This window comes from Bufo gargarizans, chromosome 3 (assembly GCF_014858855.1).
Source record: "Bufo gargarizans isolate SCDJY-AF-19 chromosome 3, ASM1485885v1, whole genome shotgun sequence".
Classification (NCBI taxonomy): domain Eukaryota; kingdom Metazoa; phylum Chordata; class Amphibia; order Anura; family Bufonidae; genus Bufo; species Bufo gargarizans.
In genome coordinates this window covers 390,601,542-390,617,905 of record NC_058082.1, presented here as the reverse complement: position 1 = coordinate 390,617,905, position 16,364 = coordinate 390,601,542, and the positions used below count along the sequence as shown (strand labels likewise).

The 16,364-nt window shown below is 48.6% G+C and overlaps 1 protein-coding gene across 4 annotated transcripts in view; it reads right to left on the bottom strand.

The window, feature by feature from the left end:
- The window catches only part of DCAF6 (DDB1 and CUL4 associated factor 6), a 1,153,281-nt gene that overhangs the window by 843,484 nt on the left and 293,433 nt on the right, over positions 1 to 16,364 (bottom strand). The window lies entirely within an intron of this gene.

Below are 16,364 nucleotides of genomic sequence, written 5' to 3'. Positions count from 1 at the left end.
CTGTGTATCTAAGCTTTGTGTATCTAAGCTCTATGGTAGCTCTGTGTATCTAAGCTCTATGGCAGCTCTGTGTATCTAAGCTCTATGGCAGCTCTGTGTATCTAAGCTCTATGGCAGCTCTGTGTATCTAAGCTCTATGGCAGCTCTATGTATCTAAGCTCTATGTATCTAAGCTGTATGGCAGCTCTGTGTATCTAAGCTCTATTGCAGCGCTGTGTATCTAAGCTGTATGGCAGCTCTGTGTATCTAAGCTCTATGGCAGCTCTGTGTATCTAAGCTCTATGGCAGCTCTGTGTATCTAAGCTTTGTGTATCTAAGCTCTATGGCAGCTCTGTGTATCTAAGCTCTATGGCAGCTCTGTGTATCTAAGCTCTATGGCAGCTCTGTGTATCTAAGCTCTGTGTATCTAAGCTCTGTGGCAGCTCTGTGTATCTAAGCTCTATGGCAGCTCTGTGTATCTAAGCTCTATGTATCTAATATAGCTTAGATAAATATAGGTATCAGATAGCTCAGATACATAAAAGGTGTCATATATGACACCTATATCTATCTAAGCTATATTACAGCCATATCTATGTTGACTATGTAGTCACTGTCCCCCCTCCCCCCATACACAATGCAGTGTCTCCCACCCCTCCATACACACAATACACACAATGCAGTGTCCTCCACCCCTCCATACACACAATGCAGTCACCCCCACCCCATACACACAATGCAGTGTCCCCCTCCCCTCCGTACACACAATGCAGTCACCCCCACCCCATACACACAATGCAGTGTCCCCCACCACTCCATACACACAATGCAGTGTCCCCCACCCCTCCATACACACAATTCAGTGTCCCCCACCCCTCCATACACACAATACACACAATGCAGTGTCCCCCACCCCTCCATACACCCAATACACACAATGCAGTGTCCCCCAATGCTCCATACACACAATGCAGTGTCCCCCACCTTCCTCTCCCCGGGAAACCTAAGAGCCCAGGCAGAAGCATATGTCTTTACTCTCCAGTGTAAACTGCAGGGAGGTCTTTCATCTGATTGGCTGTCCTGACTTTGCCTTCTCTCTTTTATTGGCTGAGCTGCTTGTCCTTCATTCCTGCTCCTGGATCACAGAAATACAGAGTAACCCTTTCCTGATCAGGGCTCTCCTGTACACTCTTTCAGTGCAATACAGGAGCTTCTGTTTTGCACAGTACTGTCGGCCCTGTGTATAGTAATGACAGCCCTGCTGCTCTATTGGTATGCTAGTGAGATCGCAGCAGCCAGATCCAGGGAGAGAGGGGAGGGGGGCACCAAAGGCTCTGACGTCTCGTTTACAGAGCTGGGCCACTCCCTCAAGCAGGGAGAAGCTTGTAAACGAGACGTCAGTGCCAGAGAAGGGTTGATGACGTCGGGGGTCACATGACCGAAATCAGCAGTGTGGAAACAGCAGAAAATCAATAAAGTGAGTACATTAGAAATGTATCTTTAATGATGCATAAAGCAGCCCTAACACATTTTTTTAAGTCGGATAACCCCTTTAATATTCTTTCATTATTATTGGGGGCTATTGGGTCGGTCAGGATAGGAGGTGTATCTTACATGTCTAGGCCCACCTATAATTCAATACTATTATATCTGATGTATGTGTTGGTTCTAACTAGGGCTCTAGATACAAACAGCTAAATATGGATTTTGCTGACCTGAATTAGCAGACATGGATTGTAGGTGCCATGTCGCATTAAATAAATTCCTGAGGTTCCCAGAAATGAAAATCCCCAAGAAGTGACCTCATTTCGGAAAGAGCACCCCCATACGAACATTTTAAGTGGTGCAATTGGTACTTTTTGGCAAACAGGTGTCTCATAGACGGCAGAATTACTTGAGAGAAGCATTTCAAAGCACACATTTGTAAAAATGAAAAATTACTAGCAGACCCCAATTTTTTACTTTCACAAGTGGTTAAAGGAGAAAATGCACCCCAGAATATGTTCGCCATTTTCTCCCTATTTTGCGAACACCCCATATTTGATCATAGCCTGCTGTTTTGGCGCACAGCAGGCCTCTAGAGGCAAAGTGCAAAATATGTTTTTTTGCAGGCCTGAATTGGCAGACATGGATTTTAGCTGCCATGTCGCATTTAATACATTTCCTGAGGGCCCCTAAAAAAAAAAAAAAAAAGTAACCTCATTTTGGAAAGTGGACCCCCATACAAACATTTTAAGGTGTGGAAAGGGTACTTTTGACCTAACAGGTGTTTCATAGAAATGAATATGTAGTGGTTGGTGAAAAGTGGATATGTAAGCTATGTGGACGAAATCAGAGGTATAAGGTGGTAAAAATACAGGGTACATCAAGGATGAAATTAATACTCCATGGATATGTGGTACATTCTAAAACACTCCTGCATGCACAGGCCAGGTTTTTCAGGACAGGTTTCGCAGTAGTAAATGGCGTCTTTCTTTATCCCCCTTTTGGAACACACCCTGCATCGTTTTTGGTTCCTTCTCTTCCTTGCTTTTTAGGGGACTTGACCTGGAAAATGTTGCCCTGGTACCACACGGGCACCATGACTTCCAGAAGTACTGGGACCCTCCCGGGCCTGGCTTTGAATTAGGGCCTCGATAACCACCTCTTGGAACTGGAGGAAAGTTCCGTGTGGCCTGCAGATTGAAATAGCACGTACGCATTGTACATTGCCACCTATACAATGTGAATGGCCAGCTTTCTGTACCACACTTTTGTTTTTCGTGTGGCACTGTAGGGCTTCAGAACTTGATCTGAAAGATCAACCCCTCCCATGTGCTTATTGTAGTCCAGGATGCAAACTGGTTTGGGGACAGTGGTAGTGGTACCTCGCACATGAGCTGGTATTTGTGTGAACAGTGGTGAGTAAAAGGACATCACTCTTGTCCTTGTACGTAACCGCAAGCATGTTCTCATGGAGGAGAGCCCTGCTTTCACCAGTTCTCAGTGGTTGCCCTACCAGGAGGCAGGCCTCTCTGATTTTTGCGCACTGTGCCGCAAGCCACAGTACTTCTGGCAGTTAGGGACCTGAATAGGGGTATGCTGGTATAATAGTTATCCACATAGCGGTAGTAACTCTTATCCAGCAGTGGGTACAGCAAGTTCCACACAATCTTTCCACTAACTCCTAGGATGGGGGGGGGGGGGGGTAATTTAATATTTTGCACAAAATTTATGTGACACCCATATGGCTATACAAAAGAGGCCTTAGGGCCTCTTCCGATTGCCCACGCTGTGGCGACCCCGGGGCAGATCATTTACACCTGTTCTGGGACTGCCCCACGGTGAGCAGATACTGGAGTCTGGTCCAAAACAATCTGGCTCACAAACTCAACATCTCTATCCCTTTGTCACCCAGGATATGGGTCCTGGGAGACTTATCGGAGCTTAATTGCCAGCCTATAAAACGCCAACTGCTGATAAAGGTTATGTTTTTGGCTAGGCTCCTGATCACTAGATTATGGTTTTCCCCTTCTGCTCCAGAGTACAAAACTGGTTGGGCCTGGTCAAGAAAGTGAAAACTTATGAAAAGATTCTGTACAAACAAAGAGGATCTTACTTGAAGTGGAAAAAACTCTGGAAAGATTGGAACAGGGTTAATTAATCAGAACCTTTTTCCCCCCTAGGCTCTCTATGAAGGATTTTTTTTTTTTTTTTTTTCTCTTCCTGCAAAGTGGGGTTGGGTGGGGGGTTGGTGAAGTGAAATTAAGTCACTCAATAGAACTGACGGGTTTATGAATTTTATAATATTGCAAAGTAATATGGATATAAAGTTTTGTATTACAACAATAAAGTATTTTGAAAAATTAAAAAAAAAAAAAAAAAAGAAAAAAAAAAAAAATCCTAGGATGGGGGGGGGGGGGGGGCATTCTGGGGGTTCTATCCGGGAATGTACGCTGAACTTGTGGGTGTTCCCGGAGCTACTCTCCCAAAGTTTGTAAGTTTTTATGCCATACCTTGCCCGTTTGCTAGGCAGATACTGGCGGAATCTAATCCTCCCTTTGAAAAGTAACAGCGACACATCTACACATACATTTTTATCACCTCAGCAAACTTGTTGTTAAAGTGGTCAAGGACGGGCCTAACCTTGAATAGACGGTCAAATGTCGGGTCATTTTGGGGTGGGCACTGTGTATTGTCGTTGTAGTGTAGGAATTTCCGAATTGACGCAAAACGCTTACGGGTCATGGTCTGACTGTAAATTGGAGTCTTGTCACGGCGGACGAGCACTCAGACACACAGATAAACCAACAACCAGGCTCTAGGCGAGTGTAATGACCGGCGCAACGCACAGGGAGGGAAAAGGGAAAGCCCTGCCCAAGGGAGAGGGAAAGGTGGTGACCCCTGACTCACCTTGCGGCTGGCACCTGACTTCCCTGACGTCCCTAGATGGGTTCCTCACCTGTGCGGCGATCACGTGCCTAAACCCTGGCTTTCCCTAAAATGAGCCCTAGATAGTGAACGGGCCGGTGGGATCGCTAGTCCGCAACACTGACACTAAGAGGAAAAACACCAGGGAGAGGACAGACAATACAGACAAACACATAAACCCAGGTGGGCGACCACAGCAGACCACAAAGGTCCAACAGGGATCAGGAGGGAAATGTTCTGGACCAACAACCAGAGAACGCAGCAACACAGCTCCAGTGGGTCAGTATAGAAGTCCAGGCAGGAAGCTCTATATCTGGCAACCAGAGAAGTGTGAGAGGGGAATATAAGGAGGTTGGGAGTGCTGGACAAGGAACAGCTGAGGAGAAGGAGCTACGGATCCCTGAGTGAGCCAAAAAGGGTTGCAAAGCAAACCCAGAAAGCTACCATAAAGAAACAGCCCTATCTTACTACATAGAGCGCGCAGCCAACCGCTGCGACTTCCTGACCCCGGGTATAACGAAGTCAGGCATTGTTCTTGACACCCTCGTGACAGCGAGAAGCAGGGGAAGGGTCATTTCCTAGCTAATCCCTGACTTCTCTCCCTGCACTGCTCAGCCCACATTCAGACCATAGTGGTAGGAATGATGTGTCCCCGCGCCTGGGCTAAAACACCCTAGATTCCCTGAGATGGTGAAAAGGGGAAATAGGAACAGCCTTCTCGCACAGAACCTGGATGGGAGAGATGACACAAACACAACCTAGACAGCAAACAACAAAAACTGAAACCACACTTATCTTTTCTGAGCTGGAACAGACAACCTTCCTTCCTTGCTTCCAAGGCCAGACTGATTTTTATAACCCGCTCAGAGCACTGGAATTTAGAGCCATTTAAACTAATGACCCCACCCAGTGCACCTGATGGGAGGCGGATCCAGCACGACTCCAAAACAAACACTAAACATGTGCTGCTATTCTGGCCGACCTCCGCACATAGTCAGAGCAGGGCATGACAGTACCCTTCTACGGTTGACCTCCGGACACCCTGGACCAATCTTATCCGGATGGGATCTATTAAAAGCCCTCACCAGTCGGCTGGCACTGACATCCAGTGCCGGAACCCACATCCTCTCCTCAGGGCCGTATCCCCTCCAGTGTACCAGATACTGAAGGGAACCCCGAAGAACTCTAAAGTCGAGAACACTGGAGATCTCGAACTCCAAATTTCCATCGACCAGAACAGGAGGAGAAGGCAATGGCGATGGTTCCACCGGTTTCACGTATTTTTTCAGTAAAGACCTGTGGAACACATCATGGATCCTCCAAGTTTGCGGAAGATCCAGCCAAAATGCTACTTGATTGATCACCGCAGATATTTTGTATGGACCGATAAATCTTGGACCCAGTTTCCAAGATGGCACTCTCAACTTAATATTTTTAGTGAACAACCATAACAGATCACCCACACACAGGTCCGGACCAGTCACACGTCTCTTGTCAGCCATTCGCTTATACCTCTCACCCATCTTCTCCAAATTCCCTTGGATCTTCCGCCAGATGGAAGACAAGGCATTAGAAAATCTCTCCACCCCTGGCATCCCAGAGGAACCAGTCCCAGAAAAGGTACCAAACTGAGGATGAAAGCCGTATGTGCCAAACAATGGCGACTTACCCGTGGACTCCTGCCTACGGTTATTCAAAGCAAATTCTGCTACAGACAAGAAAGAGGACCAGTCCTCCTGATTCTCAGCCACACAGCACCTCAAGTAGGTCTCCAGGTTTTGATTAGTATGCTCTGTCTGTCCATTCGACTGCGGATGAAAAGCCAAAGAGAATGAAAGTTGAATGCCCAGCCGAGAACAGAACGCCCTCCAAAACCTGGAGACAAATTGCGTGCCCCTATCGGAGACCACATCCAAAGGAATACCATGCCATTTTGCACTATTATCCACAAAAATCTGCGCAAGGGTCTTGGCGTTAGGCAGACTAGTTAAAGATATAAAGTGAGCCATTTTACTGAAACGGTCAACTATCACCAAAATTACTGTTCCATAATAAAGTCCATAGACAAGTGCGTCCAGGGACGAGACGGAATAGACAATGGAAGAAGTGAACCAGCCGGTCGAGTATGAGCAACCTTTGACCGAGCACAGGTTTCACAAGCTGCCACGTAATGCTCAATGCTCTTACGTAACCCTGGCCACCAGAACCTCTGGGATACCAGATCACAGATGGACTTACCACCAGGATGTCCAGCAAGGACAGTATCGTGATGTTCCTTAAATAATATGTATCGCAGGCCCTCAGGAACAAACAACCTCCCTGGGGGACTAGAACCAGGAGCCCCCTCCTGGGCTCCCAACACCTCCATCTCCAATTTGGGGTACAGAGCGGAGACCACCACCCCATCAGCCAAAATCGGAGTAGGATCCTCTGAATCACCTCCCCCAGGAAAGCTGCGAGACAAGGCATCTGCCTTGACGTTCTTAACCCCTGGGCAAAAGGTAACCACAAAATTGAACCTGGTAAAAAACAGTGACCATCTGGCCTGTCTAGGGTTCAGATGCTTGGCAGATTGCAAGTAAGCCAAATTCTTATGGTCTATATATTCTGTAATCGGGTGAGACGCCCCCTCCAACCAGTAAAGCCATTCCTTAAAGGCCAACTTGATAGCCAGCAACTCTCTATCTCCAACATCATAATTCCTCTCGGCGACCGAGAGCTTCTTGGAGAAAAAAATCACACGGGACCCATTTGCCAGGAGATGAACCCCAGTACCGCTCCAACCCCCACTTCAGATGCATCAACCTCCTCAATTACTGGCTGAGACACATCGGGCTGCACGAGAATGGGAGCAGACGTAAAACGCTCCATAATAGCCGAAAAGGCCTGCAATGCCTCATCCGACCAGACAGATACGTCAGCGCCCTTCTTAGTCATATCAGTGAGAGGTTTTACAATGGTGGAATAGTTCGAAATACATTTCCTATAATAATTAGTAAACCCCAAGAACCGCATCAAAGCTTTCTGATTCTCTGATCGGTCCCATTCCAGAACTGCCCGGACCTTTTTCGGGGTCCATACGAAAACCAGAGTCAGAAAGCAGATATCCCAAGAACGGAAGCTCCTGCACCGAAAATAAAAATTTCTCCAATTTAGCATATAATTTATTCTCCCGAAGGATCGTCAAAACCTGTCTCACATGATCCTGATGAGTCTTCAGATCAGGAGAGTAAATTAAAATGTCATCCAAATAAACCACCACGAACCTCCCCACCAAATGATGAAAAAGGTCATTGACAAATCGCTGAAATACTGCTGGCGCGTTCGTCAACCCAAAAGGCATAACCAGATTCTCAAAATGACCCTCGTGCGTATTGAAGGCCGTTTTCCACTCATCCACCTCCTTGATTCTGATCAGGTTGTAGGCCCCTCTCAAATAACTTGGAGAACATCTTGGCTCCCACAATCTGATCAAAAAGGTCAGAAATCAAAGGCAGGGGATATGGATTCCGGACCGTAATACGGTTCAATTGCCAGAAATCCAAACACCGTCTCAGCGATCCATCCATTTTTTTATTTATTTTTTACAAAGAGACTTAGATGGCCTAATATGACCTTTTGCCAAACTCTCGGCGATATATTTTTGAATGACCTCTCTTTCGGGTTGAGAAAAGTTGTAAAGCCGAGATTTTGGCAATTTAGCCCCTGGGATGATATTAACTGGACAATCATAGTCTCGATGAGGGGGCAATTCCTAAACCCCACCCTCCGAAAAGACATCCACAAAATCTGAGAGATACTGAGGTAAAGCCGTGGTGGACACACCAGAGATAGATGTGCCAAGACAATTATCCGAACAAAACTCACTCCAACCAATGATTTGTCTCGCTTGCCAATCTATAATTGGGTTATGTTTAGTCAACCATGGCAACACCAAAACTATAGGAGCTGGCAAATCCTTCATGACAAAACAAGAAATAATCTCAACATGTGAATCACCCACCCTTAAGTGAATACCATGAACAATGTGAGTAAGACTCCTTTGAGAAAGAGGGGAAGAATCAATTGCAAAAACTCGAATCTCATTCTCTAAAGTGCAAGTACTTAGTCCTAGATTTTGAAGAAAAAGAAGCCAGAGCCTTAAAAAATTCCTCCACCTACCGGAGGGCCCGAGATCCGGGTGGCAGAGAAAAGGCCCAGGATTGTGCGTCCCCTTTAAGCAGAGAAATGATTATACCTATCCTCTGACTCTCATCACCTGACAACGATGGACGCAGCCGAAAATACAATTTGCAGGACTCTCTAAAACGGATAAAGTCATCCGTACCCCCTGAAAATCGATCAGGAAGAGCCACTTTGGGCTCCACACAAATTTGACCTGCACCTGATGCCAGAGTGTTCTGACACCGTGTGACCGAACCACGTAGGTCCGCAACCTCTAGGGATAGCCCCTGCATGCAGTCAACTATCGCTTCAATTGACGCCATCACAAAACCGCTGAGCAATGACAGTCAAAGTTTGGCGGGTTATAATGTCACGGCGGACGAGCACTCAGACACACAGATAAACCAACATCCAGGCTCTAGGCGAGAAGCAGGGGAAGAGTCACCTCCTAGCTAATCCCTGACTTCTCTCCCTGCACTGCTCAGCCCACATTCAGACCTTGGTGGTAGGAATGATGTGTCCCCGTGCCTGGGCTAAAACACCCTAGATTCCCTGAGATGGTGAAAAGGGGAAACAGGAGCAGCCTGCTCGCACAGAACCTGGATGGGAAGGATGACACAAACACAACCTAGGCAGCAAACAACAAAAACTGAAACCACACTTTTCTGAGCTGGAACAGACAACCTTCCTTCCTTGCTTCCAAGGCCAGACTGATTTCTATAACCCGCTCAGAGCACTGGAATTGAGAGCCATTTAAACTAATGACCCCACCCAGTGCACCTGATGGGAGGCGGATCCAGCACGACTCCAAAACAAACACTAAACACGTGCTGCTACTCTGGCCGACCTCCGCACATAGTCAGAGCAGGGCATGACAAGTCTGGTAGAAAATGTCCGAACTCCAATATTGTCTGACGTTTGGCTTCTTTACTACGCCCATATGCAGCACGAGTCCCCAAAACTTCATCATCTCTGCTGCACTTAGTGGGGTCCAACCTAGGGGTCTAGCATATGGTGAGGTAGGGTTCTGAGCTATAAACTGTTGGGCGTACTAATTGGTTTGGGCCACCATTAAAATTACAAAATCTTCAGAGAAGATGATTTTGAAAAAATCTTGTTCTGTGAAGCCCGTGCTGTCTATCTGTATTCTGGAGTTAGACACAAAATCCAGAATTTGGGGCTGATAATCATCAGGGGGTGGGATTCATACGGCGGGCTGCCTCCACTGGTACCCTGAGGGTCCCTCATCAGCGGATGATGATGATGGTGATGCGGGGGTAGAGGAGTAGAGGAAAGTGGCACCCTTTTCTCCCTCACTGGCCGACTGAGTATTAGAGGAAAGATAGGCGTATGCCTCTTCAGCTGAGTAAACTTGTTGGGATGGACGGGCCATGTCTATATTTTTAACACCTGTCGGCAGTGATGTTCCTTAGGCCATCTTCTAGCCAATCCAATCATTCAAGTCGCTTCATATGCCATCAGGTCCGGCTTACGTTTTAATTACTTAATTTAATTGCTTCAGCCCCATGGCTTCAGGGGTCTGACCAATGGTTGTCTGTCCACCTGTGCAGCTATGCTTTTGAATGACTCATATCTTTACCTGCTTGCCAGCTTATGTTATTAATTTTAGTTAATGTCCGTTATTATCTCCATTTTCTGTCACGTTTCCCTTCGTCTTTTCAGGTCATGCAGTTGAACTATTGGGGTCACCTTCCACGTCGGTCAGGTCTCGTTCCTAACAATATTTCGCCTTGCATGTTATTCAGGCCACGTAGTTTATCTTGGGTATCGCCTGCCACATCGGTCAGGCTCATGGTTTAATTCACGTGCACCTTATTTATGTCACTTTTCATAGTTATAATTCTTAAAAAAAAACAAAAAAAAAACTCAGCCCCATGGCTTCGGGGGCCCGACGACTGCTTCAGCCCCATGGCTTCGGGGGCCCGGCGACTGCTTCAGCCCCATGGCTTCGGGGGCCCGACGACTGCTTCAGCCCCATGGCTTCGGGGGCCCGACGACTGCTTCAGCCCCATGGCTTCGGGGGCCCGACGACTGCTTCAGCCCCATGACTTCGGGGGGGCCGACGTCTGCTTTGGCCCCTTGGCTTCGGGGGCCCGACGACTGTTTTCAGTCCTGCTGGGCTGATTGCCTGGTTGGTTGTCCATCTGTGCATCTAGGCTGTTTTGGCCCCTATGTATCGCACACATACCTGCTTCCCTAATTTCCTAATAATCCATGTTGATCGCTCCATGTTGATCCATGGCTTCGGCGGCCCGACGACCTGCTTCGGCCCCATGGCTTCGGGGGCCCGACGACCTGCTTCGGCCCCATGGCTTCGGGGGCCCGACGACCTGCTTCGGCCCCATGGCTTCGGGGGCCCGACGACCTGCTTCGGCCCCATGGCTTCGGGGGCCCGACGACCTGCTTCGGCCCCATGGCTTCGGGGGCCCGACGACCTGCTTCGGCCCCATGGCTTCGGGGGCCCGACGACCTGCTTCGGCCCCATGGCTTCGGGGGCCCGACGACTGCTTCGGCCCCATGGCTTCGGGGGCCCGACGACTGCTTCGGCCCCATGGCTTCGGGGGCCCGACGACCTGCTTCGGCCCATTGGCTTCGGGGGCCCGACGACCTGCTTCGGCCCATTGGCTTCGGGGGCCCGACGACCTGCTTCGGCCCATTGGCTTTGGGGGTCCGACGACCTGCTTCGGCCCCATGGCTCCGGGGGCCCGACGACCTGCTTTGGCCCCATGGCTTCGGGGGGGCCGACGTCTGCTTTGGCCCCTTGGCTTCCATCTGTGCATCTAGGCTGGCCCCTATGTATCGCACACATACCTGCTTCCCTAATAATCCATGTTGATCGCTCCATGTTGATCCATGGCTTCGGGGGCCCGACGACTGCTTCGGCCCCATGGCTTCGGGGGCCCGATGACTGCTTCGGCCCCATGGCTTCGGGGGCCCCACGACTGCTTCGGCCCCATGGCTTCGGGGGCCCCACGACTGCTTCGGCCCCATGGCTTCGGGGGCCCCACGACTGCTTCGGCCCATCCATGGCTTTGGGGGCCCCACAACTGCTTCGGCCCCATGGCTTCTAGGCTGATTTGGCCCCTATGTATCGCATACATACCTGCTTCCCTAATTTCCTAATAATCCATGTTGATCGCTCATTTTATGTTTTTACCGCAAACTGGTCCGGTTCGCCCTACAGCATAATTGTTTCAGTTGGTTTTTATGATCCATTTCACAACGTATTCTCGGTCCTCCATTCCGCTTTGGTGCAGTATCTGCAATATTGAGCATCATGTCTCTGGCCTTGTCATCCACAAGATGGGTTGTAGGTTTCCTACTGGTCTTGCCTCACATACCCCGAACTTTCCCTCTAGATCCCGGATGCCTTGCAGTTGGCTTGGGAATTAGTTTGTACATGCCATTCAAATTCCTTTTCTACCCTACTTGGCTTGGTTTTTGCCCACTTATAGGCCTACCCACGATCATGGCTTAGGGAACACAACAAGCCATTTAGTCAGGTCAGCTAAGACACGCCTAGCTGGGTTAGGTTGTTCCTGTTGTTTTCTCCCTAGGGTTCTTCGGATACCTCTTGGCCGTAGCCATGACCACAAGTTGGTAAGGCTGATTAGTCAGCCTGCATTTGTGGGAGGGGCGGAGGCTCTTCATATACGAGCCACACCCTCACTTACAGGTGTGTGTTTTCAGGTGCCCCACCCTCCCTCCCTTATCTTCTCATTTCCACAGGGTATGCCAACTTATAGGCCTACCCACGATCATGGCTTAGGGAACACAACAAGCCATTTAGTCAGGTCAGCTAAGACACGCCTAGCTGGGTTAGGTTGTTCCTGTTGTTTTCTCCCTAGGGTTCTTCGGATACCTCTTGGCCATAGCCATGACCACAAATATGACCATAGATAATCACACCTGTGGTTGTCTCAGTATCTTCCATGACGTAATTCTTTGAGCAATTATCCACCTGTAGACGTAGTATCCACGAGCAAGGGCGGTTTAATGCTCCGTATACTGTAACATCGAATACCTTTTTCTTTTGTTCTGTATACCTAGCGTAGGCCCCCATCAGGGACTCACCAACGTTTTAGGGTCAATCCAGGACCCACTAGGAGGTTCCAGAACACGGGATCGTCCTTGTCAGGACGGTAGTCCCGTTCACAGGCAGGGGTACTGAGTCTAGGGCTAGATTCAGGGACAGACCATCATCCACGACTGTCCACTTTGTTCACTATTGACTCATGCCATTGAGCGTTACAGCATTATCCCTCATGCCGTCATGGTGATATTTTTTCTTCTTTCTTTTTTGTTCCTTTTCTATATTTGTTTGTGGGAGTTTGTTATTTTATTTGTATATTAGATTAAAGGCTACGTTTTATAACAGGTTGTTTTCCTGTGATCATATTACTTCTTAAGAAAAAAGAAAAAAAAAGGACAGATGAAAAAAATATATATCTGCGCCAAAAAAAGAGCCCAAAAGAGCAGTGAAGTACGGACTGATCTGCACTTGGCGTTCACAGCTTGCACACAGAAAAAGTGGTGCAGAGCAGGATTATATTTTTTTTTATAGGATTTATTGTTCCAGCCAATTGCAGACCCAAAACACTGGTGTCCCCTGCCTCACCTCGGAGGTGACCGGTGCTTACCAGTTTAGCACCACACATCTCCCCCTGACCTCCCCCCAGCTTACATGTGCTTCCGGCGCTGCAATGTGCCATCATCACTGAACGGCCAATCGCAAAGCACGGAGCTGCAGGGGGGCCGAAATAGCCAGTGCTGCACTTACCCAGCATGGCCGCCTGACGGTAACAGCAGCCATCACGCTCTGATCCCCCTGCGATTTTCTCCCCAAGCCCGGCAGACCTCGCACCGTACATGTAAGTCACATCAGGTAGCGCGGTATATGTACGGCGCGGGTCGTATACAGGCTAAAGGGACACTACCATAAAAAAATGTTATCACATATTAGCAAGCCATATGTAGATATTCTAGTTATTTTTATTTAGTTCTTTTTTTATGTACACTACAGGAGGTGTAGTAGGTGAGCTCATGCAGACTGAACATTGTGGGGGCGGGGACAGCTTGTGACTCATCACTCTGCAGTGCAGCCATGTAAACAGGAAGCGCTGAATAAAAACAAATCTGACAGTAAAGTCTGATGTCCAGATAGGGAGACAGAGAGCTCAGACATGAAAATCATATTTGGGACATACACTATTTATAAAATGTTAGGGATATTTCGGGTGAAAGTTCATGAAAGTAGGTCATTTAAGTAGAAGCATGCAATTGTGATTTTCTCATCTTAAACAATTTATTGAAACAAAAGCCAACAGCAGTGGTATACGTCCCACAAAAAAAAAATATTTATGTCTCAATAACATGTCATGGCCTAAGGCATCAATTATAGCTTGACAATGATGTCACATGCTGTTCACAAGTCGATTTATTTTCTGCTGAGGCATGGCCTCCCACTCTTCTTGAAGGGCAGTCCTCAGGTCATTGAGGTTCTTGGGTACAGTTATGAGCCTCTACTCGCGACTCAGCTGATCCCATAAGTTTTCAATGGGATTTAGGTCTGGAGAAAGTGCAGGCCATTCCATTTTAGTCTCCAGCAGCCGTTCCCTAAATATGTGACCTCGATGAGCTGGCGCATTGTCATTCATTAAGATGAAATTCATGCAAAAACACAATGACTAGATTAATGATGTTATTCAAGTAGTATGGGCTTGTCACTTGTTGAGGAAGGGTTGAGACGGATGCATATATATCCATGCATGCCCGCAAACACGTGCGGGCATGTATGGTATATATGCATACATTTACCAACGCACCATGGGATGATGTGCGCAGATGTGCCCTGCATCTGCGCACGTCTGCCCATGGTGATCCCCAGGGGCTCATGCTGGCCCCTGTGGGAAATATGTGCCCCCTTATAATGTATGTAGGGGCCTTGTGCCCCCTTATAATATATGTGCAGGGGCCTTGTGCCCCCTTATAATATATGTGCAGGGGCCTTGTGCCCCCTTATAATATATGTGCCCCCTTATGTCCCTAATATTAATGTATATACATGTGTATGGATGTGCCCCAAGCATCCATACTCATGTATATTATACAAATTCCCCCCTCCAACACCTGAAACCAGGTGCATCGGTTTGAATGTGCCCCAAGCATTCAAACCGATGCAATCTGGCTAATTGCATCAGAATGACTGGACAAGGGTCCGGTCATCCTGATGGATACAAAGAGCTCAGATTCAACAGAATCTGAGCCCTTTGTTGTAATTATCTCCAGCGCCGCTGGAGATAATTACGCATGATAGAAGAAGGGGAGAAGCACTGTCCGAAATGCTAAGGGCAGCAGGCGGGAGATCAAAGGCATCTCCCGCCTGTCTGCAGCGCGTCCCCGATGTGCGGGCCGGCGCAGTGACGTCATATCACTGCGCCGGCCCACGTGGATGATGGGGGCGCGCGCGCGCCCCCTGGTGGGCGGCGCAGCGCGGGAGTGCGGGCGGCCGGGTTTAAATATCCGGCGGCCCGGCACTCAGGTAGTTAGTTAGAGTCAGGGCCCCCACGTGGAAGGAGAGCGCGTCCTGCGCTCAGAGGAGGTTAGTTAGGGTATGGGCCCCACGTGGAGGAGCGCGTCTCGCCCTCCGAGTAGTGAGGATCGGGCCCCCCCCCACCTGGTGAGCGCATCGGCGCTCAGGCCGGAACGGACCCCTGCCGCCCTCACAACAGCGCGGCCCCCCCCCCCCTTCAGGGATAGGAGCCCCGACCGGACCCCCACCTGTAAGGCGAGCGCTTCCTGCGCTACAAGAGGACCGGACCATTCCCCCACCTGAAAGGGAGCGCATCCAGCGCTCAGGCCTCCACCGGACCCCTGGACGAACGAGCATAAGCCATAAGTATCACCCCCTTATGTTCCTACCCTTTTAACCCCTAATCCCTATCACCCCCTTCCCTGACCCCCTGCTCACACCCTGGACCCTGGCAGATAACCCCCTCACTGCCAGTCCCCTGATCCCTCTCACCTAACCCTTCTCCTACACCCTTGCTCCCCTGGTTAACCCTTGACATACCTGCTGTGCGGTAGAGCATGCTTCTGCTCTGCAAACAAACTGTATCTGCACTGTAGAGCATGCTTCTGCTCTGCAAACAAACTGTAATGTGTTTAACCCTCTTGTAACCCCGTAGGGACAGTATAGAGCTAGGCGGGTGGGTTGTTATACTTGTATGTGTGTATTGTATAGTTTGTGGGTGGAATTTGGGAACGAGTAGTGTAGTGGAGTACTGTGTATTTAGTGTTGTGTAATTACTGTATTGCGTGCTTAGTGTATTTAATAAATACTGTGTTACTTGTACCCATTGTGTAGTGTGTACTTGTTAGCGGTAGTAAGTAAGGCGCATGCAGCTAGTATAGTGATTAGTGTAAGGCATAGCGAAGATATTGTGTACTTTGTTATATTAAAGGCATAAATAGGCGGAGTCATCACTAGACGGCTCCTCCTATTTAGGAATATTAATTATCGATATTCGCATAATATTGGTGATTATTATTCCCCCTTTACATTGGCGAGCCAGGCCCACTGCTTGGATTTTGAAATCTGTGTTTGGTTTTGAGGTTAGAGGTCGGTTATCCTGTGAATTGTCAGGCAAGAGAGACGTGGTCAGCGGTCTGAGCGTCTAGGAGAGACGTGGTCAGCGGTCTGAGCGTCTAGGACCTGATAATTCGGACAGGAAATGCGACTCTTCCTCACAGCACCAAACGCAGATCAAAATCTTTAGCAGAGAATCTAT